This window comes from Dipodomys merriami, unplaced genomic scaffold, assembly GCF_024711535.1.
Source record: "Dipodomys merriami isolate MVZ:Mamm:240054 unplaced genomic scaffold, mDipMer1.0.p SCAF_50, whole genome shotgun sequence".
NCBI lineage: Eukaryota > Metazoa > Chordata > Mammalia > Rodentia > Heteromyidae > Dipodomys > Dipodomys merriami.
In genome coordinates this window covers 4,688,938-4,703,732 of record NW_027206069.1, presented here as the reverse complement: position 1 = coordinate 4,703,732, position 14,795 = coordinate 4,688,938, and the positions used below count along the sequence as shown (strand labels likewise).

The following is a 14,795-nucleotide window of genomic DNA, read 5'->3' as shown; positions in this document are numbered from 1 at the left end:
TATGTAAGATAACATGTATGGCAATATCACAGGGCACCACATTAATGTGCATAATTTCACATATTTTGTGCATCTGTTTAAATAATTTTAAGTTATGTATATGTACCATATATGTAGACATACCATATATATGTATTGTGCGGATACATGTATGGGTGTATATATACAAACACACACACACACATACTGCACACAGTAAAATACTTTAGTATAAAATTCTCTGTCTGGAAACTCCAGCAGCAGCCTCATACTTCTCAATTGCATGACGAAGCTACCGGGGCGGATGCACCTGTGCCTCTCACTAGGGCATCCAGTGTTCATGCCACCACAGGACCTAATGTTTCACTGCCCAGGATGCGCCCATCCTTAAGGGGGACATGCCAGTGTTTTTTTACAAATGGCACACACATACTCACGTGCACGCACGTGCACACACACACACACACACACACACACATGTGTTAGGTACGTGCTGCTCAATACACTGAGCTGAATCAGACACAAATCAAAGTCCCCCTGCTTTCTCCTTATCCTCAGTGTCAGCTCCTTCTCTGCCTCTCTGCCCCTTCCAGAAGCCACCATGGAAAATCCAGCTGGGCAAAAAAGAGAGCTGGCTTGGGGGTCAGGGAACCCAGACCCAACTGCAGAATCCGTGTCACTCACCTCTTCTCCACAGCTGAGGAGCGCGACAGGCAGAGACATTGAATGACTTGCCCAGGGTCACACTGGTGACAACCAGGTGGACAAATAAAGACTTTGGTCCAGGTTTGGCCTCAGAGCTCTCGTTACTGGAGGGGGCGGGGGCAGACTATAGTGTTACCAGGCAACCAACACACAGACAACCCCTCCTAAGAACAGATCTCACGGTTGGGTTTGGAGGTAGAGGAACCACCCACCTTCTAGAACAAACACAGCTACTAAAACATTGGCATCTGCAGCTGAGACAGGCAGACAGACACCATGCCAGTGAGCAAGCGTTTGGAAATCTATGAAGCAAAAGAAACTCAGGAAATGGGAAGCGATGATGAAGAGGAAGCAGCATCTCCACCTGCTTGGGAACATCACAAGATGCTGGGTCAGGTATTTGGGGGCGGAGGGCGGGGGGGGGGGGGAGAGGATGATTTTCTGGACTCTACATTCCCTAACTGTGCTGGAATTTTCTACTCAATCAACCCAAAAATGCCAGCATTCCTCGCTGTCTGCAAAGAGGCTAACAACCAATTTGTGTTAGGAGGAAATCTGTTGCAAGCATATCCAATTTGCTGCCACTGTATGTATGTTTAATGTTCCCTGTTTAGAATCATCTGTGTTACTGTTCCATCGCCATTTCAAGCTCTCATTTTATGAACGTGGAAATGCCAATTGATGTTCTAGATGTCGCTTTTGTATCATTGTTCCTGACCCATCCCATTGATTTGCATTTTAATTTCCAAAGGATATTCAGTGTCGATTTGAACATTCTTTTCTAGGGCCAGGCCTAGAGCTGTTGCTTTGTAAAGAAGTAAAAAGTTCATTCTATAAGCACCCTAGAATGTGTCCTGTCTTCAACAATGGCTTTTCCCACAGAAAGTGGGGGGGGAGAGAAAAAGACACAGAGAGTGAGCTTGCATTACCAGAAGAGCATCAGAAGACACAGAGGAGTAAGACCTTCAGCATTGGATAAACGAAACACAAAATTGGTGGCCTTGACACGATGATAAGGATGGGTCCCCAGATCACAGTGACATTGCTGTCTAAGAAGAACACAGGGACATCAGGGACATCTCCAGTTCTGCTACTTATGGGGTCAGGAGATTTGGGCAGAAGAGCTAGAGTATGGCCTGTGTTTGACCCGATGGGTTCTAATCTTGACTTTCAGAGCCTACTCTACTCGTGGCATATAGCTTTGATTCACTGATAACCCCATCTGCCTTCCTAAAGCAGCAACCCAGGGGAGAAATTGGCTGTAACGAGGTCCCCAGGACCTGATCCATGGCTACAGATCTCTGTAAAGTCTGGAGATCCAAGCCAGGCAGGATGAGATGAGGGTGATGGAGATGATGGTAATGATGGCGATGATGAAGATGTTAGTGATGGTAATGAAGGTGGTGATGGTGGTGATGATAGTGGTGGTGATGGTAGCGATGGAGGTAAAGATGGCGAGAAGGAAGAGGATGATAGTGATGATGAGGTTGATGGTAATAAAGGTGATGATGGTGGTGATAATGATGATGATGATGATAATGGTGATGAGTGATAGTGATGAAGACGGTGGTGATAGTAATGATGATGGTTGTGCTGAAGATGGTAAGGATGGTCATGATGAGGAGGATAATAATAATGATGATAGTGATCATGGTGATGATGTTGGTGTCAATGGCGATGATGATGATGACGTTAAAAAGCATAGCAACCTTCTATCAGACATCTATTCTACCTCAGCTCCCCTTGTAGGAGCTGCAGGCTCATCTCTTCTGGTCTCCACGCCAGTCCTCTGAAGTAAGAACCCGAGCCTGTCACAGCCTGAGTGGTGGGGTGAGTCTCCTCCATCTTACGGCTGACTAATAACAGAGCCAGGGCCAAAATCGAGCTCTGGAAGCCCCTGCCTGTGTCAGAGGGCCAGATGTCCCAGAGACAGAAGGCAAGTGAGAAGTGCAGCCTCAGCACTTGGCTGACCAAGGCCTCAGCCACAGCTGCAGATCCGCCCCGCCAGCCACGAGCGAGCGGCAGGAAGTCCCCTCTGCAGCTCCTCTGCCCTTATCTGTGAGGTCAGCATCACCACACTTTATCAAAGCATCTGCATCTCCTACAGCTCGGCAGGTTCAGTAGAGCCGTTTCCTTTAGAATTTTCTCCCAGAAACCCCCATCAAAAACACCACAAATTAAAATGAGAAACCTCAAAATGAAACTCGATGAGTGGCCTCTGGGCAGAGCCGCATGTAGTGCAGAGGCCACCGGCACAATTTGGAGCAAATGCTCGGGTCAGCTCTCTGCCTGGTGAGCTCCCAGCTATCCTGCAGAGGCCCAGCTCAGATGCCTTCAGCAAATTCTTCCCCACCTACCTCTGGCAATACTGCGTCCACTTGTCGCACTCAGGTATAGTTACTTGGCTCTGTGTCTCTTTCCCTCATCAAACCATAGACTGAAAGATAGAACACTGTGGTAGAAATACAGGTTATCTCTTGGGATGAACGTCAGCCTTTGGCGTGGTTGATCGCTGGTCCACACCCCTGGGTGACACCGCTTTTCTAAACCAGTTCACTCATGGGAACAAAGGGGAAAAGTGTGAGTCTCTATCACTGTGGCGATTCAAGCATCAGAAACATGGCCGCCACTTAATGCATCAGCACCTCTTCCTTCCTGTGTCAGAAACTGTGTCTGAGAGAGTTTCTCACCAGTGATGATTGAAAAGAATTATTGGAAAGGATTGGAATTAAAGAAAACGATGGGGACTGAGAGCTGGTGCCTGACATCTGTGATCTTAGCTACTCAGGAGGTTAAGATCTCAGCATCATAGTTCCAAGTCAGCCCAGGCTGGGAAACCTGTGAGACTCTTATCTCCAATTAGGCATGGAAAAAGCCAGAAGAGAAGCTGTGGCTCAAAGGGTAAAGCACCAGCCGGGCACTGGTGGCTCACACCTGTAATCCTAGCTACTCAGGAGGCTGAGATCTAAGGATCATGGTTCAAAGCCAGCCCAGGCAGGGAAGTCCGTGAGACTCTTATCTCCTATAAACCACTAGAAAACCGGAAGTGGCACTGTGGCTCAAGCAGTACAGTGCTCACCTTGAGCTGAAGAGCACAGGGACAGCGCCCATGCCCAGAGTTCAAGCCCCATGACCAAACAAAAAAAAAAGGTAAAGCATCATCGTTAAGCAAAAAAAAAAGCTCCGGGCCCTGAGTTCAAGGTGCAGGACCTGCACCTCTCCCTCTCCCCCCAAAATGCTGATGTTTTACTCAATAAACAGCTCTTACAAGAGCAAGGTGAAATCTAACTTAAGGAAGAGCATCTACACACACACACACACACACACACACACACACACACACACACGCACACGCACGCACATGCACACACACACACACACACACACACACACACACACACACACACACACACACACCTCTATGCCAAAAAAAGCATGCTGAGAGTCTAGTCTAGTTAGACTCTCAGTGTCCTGTTTTATGGCTCTTCTTGGACCCACATACATCATACACATACTACATTTCCCAGCATCCTTTGCAGTTCCATTAGTGCCATATCCTAGGTCATCACTCATATCCTGTTTCCCACCAGGCACTGGGGCATAGCTAAATTCTTTGCTACTTTATAGTAAGGATCGGTCATTTCCTCCAGTCCCAATATAGCAAAGGAACAAAGAGTCATTGGAGTTGCTTTCACTCCTCATATTTCTACCAACTTTCTGATGGCCATCACTGAGGGAAGTGCTCAGAAGATCTCTTCAGAGTGCTCACCACTATTTCCATAGCTTAGCTATTGTGGATAGTGCAGAAATGAACATGGATGTACAAGTGTCTTTATAGTATCCTGGCTTGTGATGGTCCAGGTAGATGCCCAGGAGTGGTATGGCTGGGTCATAGGGAAGATCTATGTTTATTTTTTTAAGGAACTTCCAGATTGCAGTCCAGAGTGGCTATTAGTTTACCTTCCCACCAAGAGTGCAACAGGGTTCTTTTTTCTCCACATCCCCATCAACGTTTGTTGTTGTTTGAATTCACAATATTGGCAAGTCTAACTGGGTGAGATGGTATCTCAGAGTTGTTTTGATTTGCATTTCCTTTACAGCCAGAAATGATGAGCATTTCCTCATGTGTCTCTTTGTCATTCTTACCTCTTCTTTTGAGAAGTCTCTCTATCTCCTTTACCCATTTAGTGATTGGCTTACTAGCTTTAAGGGGCTAGTTTCTTGAGCTCCTTATGTGTTTTTGGGTATTAGGCCTCTATCAGATGTATTGCTGGTAACGATCTTCTCAATATGTTGGCTGTCTTTCTAGTTTAGTAACTATGTCCTCAGCTGCGCAGAAACTTTATTTTGATGTAATCCCATTTGTCAAGTCTCTCTCCTATCTGCTGTGCCCTTGAAACACTTTTCAAAAAGTTTCTGCCTACCTATGCCTACGAGTTCTAATGTTTCTTCTACTCCCTCTTGCAGTAATTTCCAAGTTTCAGGTCTGATACTGAGGTCTTTGATCCACTTTGTGTTGATATTTGTACTTGGTGACACACTTCTACTTTTCTACATACAGTGCCCAGTTTTCTCACCACCAATTATTGAAAAGGCTATCTTTTTCCACTGTATAACTTTGGCTTCCTTATCAAATATCAGATAACTGTAAGTACATGGTTTTTATTTCCAGGTCTTCTAGTTTGTTCCATTGATCCTCAGGTCTATTTTTGTGCCAATGTCAAGACTTTTTGTTATTATAGCTCTGTAATAGAGCTGAGATCTGAGTTTGTGATACCACCACCATTGCTTTTTATTTTTTGGCCTAGAATTGCTGTGGCTATTCAAGGTCTCTTATTGTTGCATATAAATTTTTAGATTGTTTTCTCCATCTTGGCAAAGAACTTCACTGGGATTTGGATGTAAATTGCCTTGAATTTGTAGAACATTTTTGGCAGTATGACCTTTTTCACAATATTAATTCTACATAGCCATGAACATAAAAGATCTTTCCATTTCCCGATGTCATCTTTAACTTCTTGCTTCAAATTTTTAGTTTTTGTTCTAAAGGTCTTTTGCTTCCTTAGTCAGGTTTATTCCCAGATACTTTTCTTCGAGGCTATTGCAAATGGAGTTAGTTTCCTGATTTCCCTCTCTGCTTTTACATTGTTCATATACAGAAAAACCCCACTTCTTAGTTCTAGATTTCTGTCTTACTCCATTTTGTGCTGCTGTAACAGAATACGACAGTAAGGAAACTTATATTGAATAGAAATACAGTGGGTCACAGCTTTCTGGAGTCTGGGAAGTCCATGATTGAGGGCTACACCTGGTGAGAGCCTTCTTGCTACATCCAAACATAGCAGGAAGCATCACATGGAGAGGAAGAGCAAGAGAGGTGGCTACATGGGCCTTTACAAGAGCCCTGCTCCTGTGACCACAATGCTCTCTCACCATAATGGCACCACTCCACACGCAAGGATCACACCCCACATCACTTTCTAATGGCCTCACCTCTTGCACTGTGCATCCAGAACTCAACTTCCAGGAACTTTGGGAGAACATACGGTATTCAAAGCATACTTAGCCATGTGACTGGGTTTGGCCGGTAGAAGTGAGTAGACTTAATGGTACTTGTCTAAGCTCTGCCCTAACCCACTCCACATCACACCTCAGCCTCTGTCTCTTTCTTCCTCTCTCCTGGCTGGGACATGAGGGACAGATGGAAAGATGTGAGCCACAAGATGAAAGGATCCTGGTTTCCCGGGTCAAATCTCAGACATCCATCCATTCTGAGTGAACTATAGCACATGTAGAAGATAAACTTCATCATGTAAAGTTGCTGGAGGACCAGAGTTCTTATTAGAACAGCCCTTGCTCCTCAGCCTGACTCATACAGAAGTAGGAGACTGTAAAGGGCTTCTTAAAATTCCAAAAATGACTGTCTTCATTTTATCAATCGAGGATCAGGAAGCGAGGACACAGATGAGCAGAGGAGAGCATTTCTAAGCCTGTTGTCGATGGTTTAGAGGGCATACCAGAGACTGCCTTTGTCTCCTATGCATCTGTTTCTCTCCAGGAAGTATTTATTGTAGGCCCTCATCTCTGCTCTACCCCGCAGTGTCAGTATACTCATAAGAAGCTTGTCATTTCATTCCTAGGTCACTAAGCCATGAGGGGCCATGTCTGAATTTATATTTTACCAATAACTAAGCATATCTGAAGAAAATAAGAGATAAATTGAGGGAAAACTTGCCAATGATTGAGAATGGAAGATGAACAGGTAATCCAGAACTCTGAGGCCTTTCCCAGTAAGGAGACTCAGTTGTCTCTGGTTCCAAATGGTTAAAAATAGGATTTCGAAAGAGCTCCAAGGCAAAGTCCCAATTGGGAGTTGGGTAAAATGGCCTGAAGGAAAGGTCAGACCAAGAATGCCAGGCCTGGTGGCAGATACCTAACATCCAAAGACATGGGTGGCTGAGATGGGAAGAATGCAGTGTGTGGCCAGCCTGGACCGAAAAGTCTGCAGGATAAACAATTCCTCAAAAATGAAATCATGGTCCGCTTTGTAAACAAAGCTTGCAACGCCAAAGTTTGAATCATTGTTAACTATTTCACTCATTATAATAAATAGGAAGGCATAACTTAACTATAGTAAAAGAAAAAAAGAATGAAAAAAAAAGTCTGCAAGACCTCATCTCTGTGGAAGAAACTCAGTATGGTGGTACATAGCTGTCATCTCAGCTACAATGAGAAGCCTAAAGCGGGACTATTAATGTGCATGCTGCTGTGGGGCAGGCGGTGGAGCGGGGCCTTAAGCAAGACCTTATCTCAAAATAACCAGTGCAAAAGAAAGACTGTAGGTGTGGCTACGTTGCGTTCCTGCATGACAAGTGCAAAGCTCTGAGTTCAAACCCCAATACTATCCCCCCCACCCCCGCTTCCAAAAAAAGAATATGGCCTTGCTGTTGAAGTCCTTTAGCTCCAAAGAAATACTTACCAAGAAGTGACACAGAAGGCATGGGGAGGGAGCAAAATGAGAGAGACAGAGAGACAGAGAGACAGAGAGAGAGACAGAGAGAGCACCACTGAGAATAGGGCTGGAGCTTGGCTGCGGGGAGACGGCGGAGTTCACTAAATTCTAGGAGATGCCTTCCCAAAGAAACCAGAACTAAGTTCTAAGAGATGCCTTTCCAAAGAGACCAGAACTAAGCTCTAGGGGATGCCTTCCCAAAGAGACCAGACATTGGCACTTCCATTACCCAAGGTTTAAAACACATTTTGTTCTAGAAGAAAAAAAAAATGGGAGAGAAATTTTGAGATCTGAGCTTACTTAGAATTACTAAATACAGCACTGAAAGTAACAATCCTTAGAAGAAAAAATTGCTGTTAGACTTTTCAACTTCTCCTTTTTCGAAAGATTCTGCTAAAAAAAGAGTGAGGAGGGGCTGGCAAGGTGGCTCAGTGGTAGAGCACTTGCCTCGCATGCACGAGGCGCTGGGTTCGATTCCTTAGCACCACATAAACAGAAGTCAGAAGTGGCACTGTGGCTCAAGTGGTAGAGCACTAGCCTTGAGCTAAAGAGCTGAGGGACAGCGCCCAGGCCCAGAGTTCAAGACCCATGACTGACAAAAAGAAAGAAAGAAAGAAAGAAAGAAAGAAAGAAAGAAAGAAAGAAAGAAAGAAAGAAAGAAAGAAAGAAAGAAAGAAAGAAAGAAAGAAAGAAAGAAAGAAAGAAAGAAAGACAGAAAGACAGAAAGACAGAAAGAGAAATAATCTCTGCAAGTTAAATGCCTGAGAAAGGATTTATACTCAACATACATAAAGAACATTCACAAATCAAAGTAAGGAAACAGCTGAATGACAACAAGGATTTGATATCACCAAGCAAAACAGACAAGTGACAAGAAGCACGCGGAAAGGTGCTTGGTGCCATTAGAACTGGCAAAAGGACCATTACAGCTGCAATAAGACACTACTATAAGCCTACCACTGTGGCTGAACTCACAAAGACATCTCAGCCCTGGAAGCAAAAGTGACAGGAATTTTTTGGTAAGAAGGAAAATGGGCAATCACTTAGGAGAGCAGTGTGGCAGATCCTCATAAACTCAAACATGTATTCAAACATGCTCCTAGGTAGGAAGGTAGGAGAAATCAAAACATGTTCCCTCAAAAATCTATACATTGCTATCAATAGCAGCTTTAGTTGTGCTTTCAGATTTAAAAAAAGTAGAAACAATGCTAACATCCTTCAAGGGGTAATATCCACATAATAAAATACTGCTTGGTATTAAAAAGGAATAAATGATTTCACTTTTTCTTGAAACTGTCTTCAGATGACTCCCAAATATAATATACCCAGAAAACAAATCCGATTCTGAAGAGCATCTTCTATATGCTTTTACAAAGATTAGAGGCTGACAGACACTCAGAGTTGGGGGAAAGGTTGACTGCAAAAAAAAAATTGAGAAAAAGTTTTAAAACATAGAAAAGGTTTATCATAAGCAATCAGTAATGTCAATAAAATAGTAGCATTAAAAATGCACATGAGCCAAGCGCTGGTGGCTCATTGCTATAATCCTGGAGATTCAGGAGGTTGAGATCTGAGAAGCATGGTTTGAAGCCAGCCCAGGCAAGAAAATCTGTGAGACTCTTATCTCCAATTAACCACAAAAAAAAAAAAAAAAAAAAAAAAAAAAACAGCAAAAAAAATTTCAGGGCAGTGTTCAGGCACTGAATTTAAGCCTCAGGACCATTGTGGGGGGAGGGGGAGGGGGAAGGGAGGGAGAGAGGGAGAGAGGAGGGAAAGGGGAGAGGGAGGCAGAGGGGGAGAGGGAGGAGGAAGAGGGAGCAAGAGGGAAAGAGACAGACACTCTTAGAGGTTTGAACTCTTGAGCCCAGAAGTTGGTGACCAGCCTGGTCAACAGAGCAAGACATCTATCTTTTAAAAAGTCTTTGGGAGCTGGGAAGGTGGCTTAGGGGTAGAGCGCTTGCCTTGCATGCATGAGGCCCTGGGTTCGATTCCTCAGCAGCACGTAAGCTGAAAAAGCTGGAAGTGGTGCTGTGGCTTAAGTGGTAGAGTGCTAGCCTTGAGCTGAAGAGGTGAGGGACAGCGCCCAGGCCCAGAGTTCAGGCCCCACGACCGACTAACAATAATAATAATAATAATAATAATAATAATAATATAATGTCTTTGGATGCCTCTCTAGAGCGGGAGGCAGCCATCGATTGTCCCGATGGTGGATGAAGGAGAGGGCACTCTGAGTGGCAAGTGCACAAGGGCAATGCGGGCATTCCTGCTCCTCTGTGACAGCACTTCTTGCCCGAACCCAGAGACCCCTCAAACAGGTGACGCTCCGTGGAGGGGGACCAGGCATTGCGCAGTGTTTGTCCGCATCCCTGGCTTTCCCTTCGAGGGGGCCGGCAGCGGCCATGTGTGTGGAGTTATGATCATCAAAGATGTGTCTAAGCATCGTCCAACATCTGCAGGGATAAAAATCCCCCAGGTTAAAAATTAACTTCCGCCCCTGACTTAGCTGAGGAAGGCACTGGTCTAGAGTCTCCTATCTGAAACCCTGGTGCCCAGCGGGGTATTAAACAGGAGACCTGTGGATTTTAGGACTGCAAATGCACACCCGTGCTGGACTCTGCTATAGTCCCCAGCCAGAGCCCAGACTCGACTGTTTGCAAAGACAACCCCCTCCCCCCTGCTCAGGTCAGACATGGCTGTCAGATGGGTCTGCCATGACCATGACAGAGACCACTCCAGGTACCTTTACACTTTCGATTTGCAGTCTTGGCCGAGACTGAGCGACTTGCCTGAGGAACAGAAGAAAGACAGACACCGGCGGTCACCAAATCATGGCAGACATCTTGGCCAGAAGCATTTGGTGAGTTTGATGTCGCAGTGACCCCTTGCCCCAGCCGGCTTCCTTCTGAGCCTCCCGCTCTTGGTCATTCTTAACTCTTTTTGTTGTTGTTGTTTTGTTTTGCTTTTTTAAAAATTGTATTCGATTGTAAAGATGCTTTGCAAAGGGGTTACAGTGACATGAGTAAGGTAATGAGGATCTTTTTGTGGAGCATTGTTACCCCCTCCTTTGTTTTTCTCCCACGATCCCTTCCCTCCTCCACTTCCCCTACTCCTCCCCCGTCCTGGCTTTTTTCAGTGTACAATAATTCTTCCCACTCTGCCCATCCATAGATTTACAATCCGTGATGCTGAAGACCCAAGGGTTGGGGAAGGACAGACAGGAAGTTGATTATTCAGAGTCCCATGATTGGATCATTGGTAGGAGGGACCAAGGTACAGTCCGACCTTCCGACCTGGATGAGATGACTCAGCTTCCTCCCCCTTCCTCCTGGCCTGACCCACCCCCCCATGCTATCCTGATGGTGAGCACCCATTCTAAAACAAATGCCACAGGGTCACATCTGTTTACTCAAATATTTGTCCCCCAAATCTGAGCTGTGAAATCCATCAAACCTCACCAGCACGGAGGACATGGGTTTGCCTCCAGCGCGTGAAGCGAGTCCTCTGCCGTGGTGATGGGGACCCACGGAAGGAGAGACGATCCACAGGGCACAGGGACCCGTGGTACCCGGCCATCTGGGGGCCTTGCATCCTTCAGCCGGCTGTGGAAGCAGGAGAGATTTTTTTTTCCTGAGCTTGGTGGAGTTCCATATGGTCGAGATCAAAGGTGTTGCTGGGTGCATGGTTCTGCTTTATTTCCAAGCACTGCTGTTAATTAGAAAACAAGATCAGAGGCAGTATTAAAATCCAATTAAATTGATATGAACAGATTGCCAAGTGATGTTCACTAATGTATAATTGAGCACCATGCAAATTTCGGTGGCTGGCTTTTGTTTTTTTCCCTCCACACTCTGGAATGAGTGATGAGACCATGAAGTTTCCCTTCATTGTAAAAAAACAAACAAGTTAATGCATTGATCTTGGGGGTTTTGCCCTGGTGATTGATGAAAATGAGAGGGAAAAATGGGGGAGAAATGTGACTTTGGGAAGGGAGGGGCTGGAATTCTTCCAGCCTCACTCCTTTTCTTCCCTTTGCTTCTACATCCATTTCTTAAGTCGGGTGGCAGGCCTACTTTCCTGTTGGCATTCCATCTCTAATGAAACAGAAGATGCTCCTCTGAATCTCCAGGATGGGTTAAAAATGAATTTGAGAAGTTTGGAGATCGACACACCACAGGTTTAACAAAAAGTAAATAAATAATCTATGGTCAAGTAGATATTGCTTTAGTGTTAATTTCTTGTTGGACCTTTTTATAACAAAAAGAAGAATCCGCCCTGCTTTGGGGTTATATAATATCCCACTGCCACCCCTGGCTATGTAACCTGGGAGAATGTATCAGAAATGTATCAGAGAAGAGACCTACTTTACCAATATAGGTGACCTTGCCACCACCCCAGAAGAAATTGTGAGCATCGACCCGCATCAAGAGTCGCCTGGTGGTGTTGCAACATCAAGCTGTTTGCTCACAGTGGCTGCAGCAGGTTTGTGAACAGGCTGTCGGTGCAAAGGATTTTTTTAACACAAAAAGTACCACCAAGGAATCAAAAAACCCGACAACGGTGGATGGCAGTGTCTACATATTCATGATAGGCTTTGTAGCATTTGAGTTTTTGCTCTGACTCCCTTTAGAAAAAAGAAAGAAAGAGGGGGGGGGAAAAAAGAGGGGGGAGGGAGGGAGGCAGGGAGAGAGAGAGGGAGGGCGGAAGGAAGGAAGGAAGGAAGGAAGGAAGGAAGGAAGGAAGGAAGCAAGGAAGCAAGGAAGCAAGGAAGCAAGGAAGCAAGGAAGCAAGGAAAAAAAGGAGAGGAGATTGCTCACAGAATTGCAGCCAGTATGTGGCGTGATGAGGAAGAATCAGACAGAAACAAGACCTTGTCCTTGACCTTACGCCATCCAGAAAGAGTCAGAAAGCACGTGAACAAACTAGCAGCATGAGAGCAGACCGAATGGGAGGCAGAGACCCAGCATCCATTCCCTTGGTTTCTCCTTCTAGTCAGAAGCCTGCTCTCCCTGACATTCTGGCTCTAGTGACTCCATTTCCAGGGGGAAATCCTGATTGGTCTAAGCCAGCAAGGGAGGCTCAGCCTCCCTTTTGCTGGGCCCAAAGATTAAAACAGGCGATCCAATTTGGGCCAATGACCTGTGAAGCAAGGAGACCCTCCCTGGGACCTTCCTTGGGACTTACTCCCTGGTAGAGTCTTACCAGATGGTGAAGAAAAGCCCAGGGGAAGTAAACGCTGGGAGAGCCACCATCTTGCTCAAACCCAGGGGTGAAGCTCCCACATCAAGCAGGACCCAGGGCATCACAAAGAACCAGCAGCAAGCTGTTACTTTCCTCCCAGTATTCAGCCACAGACACACACACACACACACACACACACACACACACACGAATACATGCACACACATACACACACGTGCACACACACCTCTGGGCTTGTTATTCTACAGAATGAAAAATCCCCTCCCTCCTTGTGTTGGCCAGTTTCCCAAGCCTGACAGCATACCTGAGAAAAACCAGCATAAAAGCGGAAGACTTACTTTGGCTCATCATTTCAGAGATGACTGTCCACTGATAGCTGCTTCCATAAATTCCTGTAAGGCAGGACAGCCTAGTGGAAAGGTGTGGTGGAAAGCGCATGATTTCTAGGAAGGGGGCCAGGGAGAGGCAGGGGGAAAGAGGAGGGGAGAGAGAGGGAGGTGGGGAGGGAGAGGGTCCTACCAGAAGGAGCTTGGGACAAGCCATGCCCCAGGATCTTACTTCCTCCCACCAGGCTCCACCTCCCACCCCTCCCACCAGTGCTCTCTGATCAGGAAGCCACTCAGGGACCCAGGCAGTCAGCGTCTTCACTAGCCAAGCACCTCTCAATGCCTGGATCCGCCATCCGGGGACCAAGCCAGCACCCCCATGAACCATTTGGCAGACTCGCCATACCCAACCCACAGCCTGTGTGGACCAGACCTGCTGGTTAGTTGCCAAGAGCAACCCAATTGGTCCAGCATGCTTAAAACAGCAGAGAAAAGGGCAGGTGGAGTCCCACCTGGGCCATCAGAAGATGCTTCTTGAAAGCTCTAGACTCTTTTATCACAGTAACCACATACTGGAGAAAACTCAGCTTAAAGGAGGAAGACTTCCTCAGTCTACTGCAATCGTGGGAGACAGCACAGGTCCAGCTGCCGCTGGGTTCAGTTGATTTGCTTCAGGGAAGGGGCTCATCAGAAAGCCAGGAGACAGGGTAGGACCATTAGCGACCCCTCTGCTCATGTGTACAGGAAGGAGAGGAGAGTAAATTCTGTTTTCTGAGGAAGCCTGTTTACTTCTTGTTTGTTTGCACACGGCTCTGCTGAAGTGGAATTCACTCACCGTACAATTCATCTATTTCATTCAGTCATTTTTTTTGGTACATTGAGTGTTGTTCAACCATCGTCTTTATCCAAAATTTTGAATATTATTTTCAACTGCTACCTGCAAAAAATAGATATATATTTATATATATAAATTACATATTACAGCAGGAAATAGAGGAAATGCTCCTTTGGAACCCTGTGAAGTGATCTTTTTGGAAATTGTTATAACCACATTTTATGTCTGATTTTTGTACATTTTGTTTTCAGAGCAGTTCCGTGCGGTTCTGATTTTATTTCCCTTAAGTAATGACTGAGCTTTCCTCATCATTTTCCCAACTTCTAACTACCAACGCTCTAAGTAAAATCCCCAGTGAGAACAAACACTCAAGTAGACAGCCCTTAGAAGAGACAATACTACTCTGAACATCAGCTGATACACTCAGAAGACAACTCATAAGGGCTGACGTGCTGCGTCGTTTCATTGCGTGCATTTGTTGTAGTCTCAGTATTACCGTTGGCCATAAAACTATAAACCAAGCAGAAATCCCGTCCCAAGCCTTGAATAAGATCAGATGGGGCGGCATTGCTCATCGCGAGAGCACCCACATAGGTGTCTAGGTGATGCCATTAAATTGAAATAACACTTCATTGGTTAATGATCCAAGTCAATACCATCAGGTGGAACTTGGGAGAGATTTAAATTTAAGGGCCAAGAGTTTTATGAATAATTAGGGTTTTCCTAGATCCTTTTATAC

General features: G+C 45.6%; 1 long non-coding RNA gene across 2 annotated transcripts; it reads left to right on the top strand.

Moving 5' to 3' along the window:
• Positions 1-959: 959 nt before the first annotated feature.
• LOC138810562 (uncharacterized) lies at positions 960-11,863 on the top strand. Of its 2 annotated transcripts, XR_011367166.1 has the most exons (4): positions 960-1,080; positions 10,458-10,553; positions 10,865-11,055; positions 11,750-11,863. It is a non-coding gene; the product is annotated as an uncharacterized lncRNA (long non-coding RNA). The 2 variants fall into 2 exon arrangements; XR_011367165.1 differs by having other exon boundaries at positions 10,865-11,863.
• The last annotated feature ends 2,932 nt before the right edge of the window (positions 11,864-14,795 follow it).